Source organism: Anomaloglossus baeobatrachus, chromosome 11 (assembly GCF_048569485.1).
Source record: "Anomaloglossus baeobatrachus isolate aAnoBae1 chromosome 11, aAnoBae1.hap1, whole genome shotgun sequence".
Taxonomy (NCBI): domain Eukaryota; kingdom Metazoa; phylum Chordata; class Amphibia; order Anura; family Aromobatidae; genus Anomaloglossus; species Anomaloglossus baeobatrachus.
In genome coordinates, this window is record NC_134363.1 from 14,143,211 (window position 1) to 14,147,509 (window position 4,299).

Sequence of the window (4,299 nt, forward strand, 5' to 3'; positions counted from 1 at the left end):
TTGGTCGTTTTGAATTTACATTTTCCATTCAGAATTTTTACAAATAAATCTCGTACCTATTATATTTTATGCAGGTGTTTATATCACACAAAAATAAAGGCAGAGATGTCTACAAGTGATGAGCGGGCACTACCATGCTCGGGTGCTCAGTACTGGTAACTAGTGATGAGCGAGCACTACCATGCTCGGGGGCTCAGTACTGGTAACTAGTGATGAGTGGGCACTACCATGCTCGGGGGCTCAGTACTGGTAACTAGTGATGAGTGGGCACTACCATGCTTGGGTGCTCAGTACTGGGAATTAGTGATGAGCGAGCACTACCATGCTTGGGTGCTCAGTACTGGTAACTAGTAATGAGCGGGCACTACCATGCTCGGGTGCTCAGTACTGGTAACTAGTGATGAGCGGACACTACCATGCTCGGGGGCTCAGTACTGGTAACTAGTGATGAGCGGGCACTACCATGCTCGGGGGCTCAGTACTGGTAACTAGTGATGAGTGGGCACTACCATGCTCGGGGGCTCAGTACTGGTAACTGGTGATGAGTGGGCACTACCATGCTCGGGTGCTCAGTACTGGTAACTAGTGATGAGCAGGCACTACCATGATCGGGGGCTCAGTACTGGTAACTAGTGATGAGTGGGCACTACCATGCTCGGGGGCTCAGTACGTAACTAGTGATGAGTGGGCACTACCATGCTCGGGTGCTCAGTACTGGGGATTAGTGATGAGCGAGCACTACCATGCTTGGGTGCTCAGTACTGGTAACTAGTAATGAGCGGGCACTACCATGCTCGGGTGCTCAGTATTGGTAACTAGTGATGAGCGGGCTCTACCATGCTCAGGTGCTCAGTATTCGTAACTAGTGATGAGTGAGCACTACCATGCTCGAGAGCTCAGTACTGGTAACTAGTGATGAGCGGGCACTACCATGCTCGGGTGCTCTGTACTGGTATCTAGTGGTGAGCGGACACTACCATGCTCAGGTGCTCAGTACTCGTAACTAATGATGAGTGAGCACTACCATGCTCAGGTGCTCGATACTCTTAACTAGTGATGAGCGAGCACTACCATGCTCGGGTGCTCAGTACTGGTAACTAGTGATGAGCGGGCACTACCATGCTCGGGTGCTCAATACTGGTAACTAGTGATGAACGGGCACTACCATGCTCAGGTGCTCGGTACTCTTAACTAGTGATGAGCGAGCACTACCATGCTCGTGTGCTCAGTACTGGTAACTAGTGATGAGTGGGCACTACCATGCTCAGGTGCTCAGTACTGGTAACTAGTGATGAGCGGGCACTACCATGCTCGGGTGCTCAGTACTGGTAACTAGTGATGAGTGGGCACTACGATGCTCGGGTGCTCAGTATTGGTAACTAGTGATGAGCGGCACTACCATGCTCGGGTGCTCAATACTGGTAACTAGTGATGAGCGGGCACTACCATGCTCAGGTGCTCGCTACTTGTAACTAGTGATGAGCGGGCACTACCATGCTCAGGTGCTCAGTACTCTAAACTAGTGATGAGTGAGCACTACAATGCTCAGATGCTCGGTACTCTTAACTAGTGATGAGCGAGCACTACCATGCTCGGGTGCTCAATACTGGTAACTAGTGATGAGCGGGGACTACCATGCTTGGGCGCTCAGTACTCGTAACTAGTGATGAGTGGGCACTACCATGCTCAGGTGCTCGGTACTTGTAACTAGAGATGAGCGGGTACTACCATGCTCAGGTGCTCGGTACTCATAACTAGTGATGAGCGAGCACTACCATGCTCGGGTGCTCAATACTGGTAACTAGTGATGAGCGGGCACTACCATGCTCAGGTGCTTGGTTCTTGTAACTAGTGATGAGTGGGCACTACCATGCTCAGGTGCTCAGTACTGGTAACTAGTGATGAGCGGGCACTACCATGCTCGGGTGCTCAGTACTGGTAACTAGTGATGAGCGGGCACTACCATGCTCGGGTGCTTAGTACTGGTAACTAGTGATGAGCGGACACTACCATGCTCAGGTGCTCAGTACTTGTAACTAGTGATGAGCGGACACTACCATGCTCAGGTGCTCAGTACTGGTAACTAGTGATGAGCGGGCACTACCATGCTCAGTTGCTCAGTACTGGTAACTAGTGATGAGCGGGCACTACCATGCTCAGATGCTTAGTAGTGGTAACTAGTGATGAGCGGGCACCACCATGCTCGGGTGCTCGGTACTTGTAACTAGTGATGAGTGGGCACTACCATGCTCGGGTGCTCTGTATTTATAACTAGTGATAAGCGGGCACTACCATGCTCAGGTGCTCAGTACTGGTAACTAGTGATGAGCGGGCACTACCATGCTCAGTTGCTCAGTACTGGTAACTAGTGATGAGCGGGCACTACCATGCTCGGGTGCTCTGTACTTGTAACTAGTGATGAGCGGGCACTACCATGCTCGGGTGCTCGGTACTTGTAACTAGTGATGAGTGGGCACTACCATGCTCGGGTGCTCTGTATTTATAACTAGTGATAAGCGGGCACTACCATGCTTGAATTGTCGGTATTCAGGCCCGAACCGAGTACCCGACTATAGTGGAATTAAATGCTGGACTCTAGAATTTTTCTGGAAGATGTTTCTGCGCTCATTCGAGTATCCAACTGCTCCTAACGAGTACCGAGCACCTGAGCATGGTATCGCCCGCTCATCACTAATAGCGATGAGCAAACTCCTTGCGGTTTGGTTTGCTGAACTGAACTGAACAAGGGGTGCATTCATGAACCATTATCGAACCGAACTTCGAACCTACATCAAACCTTTCCTAACCCCATTGGTTTCAATGGGAGGCTAAACGTAAGGCACAGTAAACACCTTTAAGAGGGTCGAAAAGCTTCCAAAACAGCAAAAATACATTTTACCGTACAACACCACTGTTTTAGCATAGCCATTCGCTTCCTAGGCTCTTAACAGAAGAAATATAGATGTGGATGAGAGACAGGTGTAGGTCTGCCGCTCCCATATCCCCGCCAGTACAGACAAGACACAACTTGGAGACCCTTGTAGTAGTCTTGACATTAAAAATCTTTCCAGGGACACAGTGGTACAATAGCATCCTTTGCCCCCCTCGCCATAGGGCGTTAAAAGAGCGGGGAGATGTGGTCCATGCAACACACTGGCCAGTGGTTTGGCATTAGAATTAGAAAAAGGAAGAAATGCTACAGTGACCGGTCTAGGCCTCTTGGTCACAGAAGTCTGGCATTACCCACACCAAAAAAGTTTCACACCCATTTTGTAGTTTGGGCAAAAAAAAAAATTCCAGGGACACAGCGGTAAAGCAGCATCAATTGTCCCCCCTCCCCATAGGGTGTTAAAACAGCAGGAAGATACGGTCCATGCAACACACTGAATGTGTGTGGTCTGGCATTAGAAATAGAAAAGGGAAGACATGCTACAGTGACCGGTCTAGGCCTCTTGGACACAGAAGCCTTACACTACTCACAAAACATAAGTTTCACACCCATTTTGGAGTCTTAACATTAAAAATCTTTCCAGGAACACAGCGGTACAATAGTATCAATTGACCCTCCATATAGGGCGTTAAAAGACCAGGGAGTTATGGTCCATGCCACACACAGGCTGTGGGCCGGCATTTTTTTTTTTTAAATCAAGACATGCATTAGTGACAGGTGTAGGCCTCTCTTTCTAAGAACACTGGCAGTAACCTCTACACAACATTTGGAGACACATCTTGTAGTCTCTGTCTTTAAAAACAGCAGTACAGTAGCATCGATTGCCCCATCCCCATAGGGTCTTAAAACACCAGAGAGTTATTTGTGGTTATTTGGGAGATTTGTGGCACAACACCTCTCCCTACACTGCACGTACCTATTCTAAACTATCGCTGGGCTATATAGCTAGACTGCTGAGCAGTAAACCTCCAATCTCACCATCTAGTAGCAGAACCTTCCCTGACGAGCAACATTTAGAAATGGAGCCCACGTAAAATGCTTGCTATTTATATGTACACTGACATGTGACTTAGCAAGCCAATCACAGAAGCCCATCTGTCTCCACTTTGAGAATGTTTGCTGCTCCGTGATTGGCTACAGGAACATCCACAAATCAAATTAAGGAAAAAAAATGGCGCCAAGCGCAAAAAGCCTTCTCCCGGTGGAAAGTCCCTGCCTTCTCCACTGATTTTACACATCCCTACATCAAACAGTCCCTCAATCATATCCAAAAGCAAAAAAAAAAGCATTTTTGGAAACGTGGCCAGCATTAGGGGGCGGAAAACTAACAAAAACAAACATTACCGACT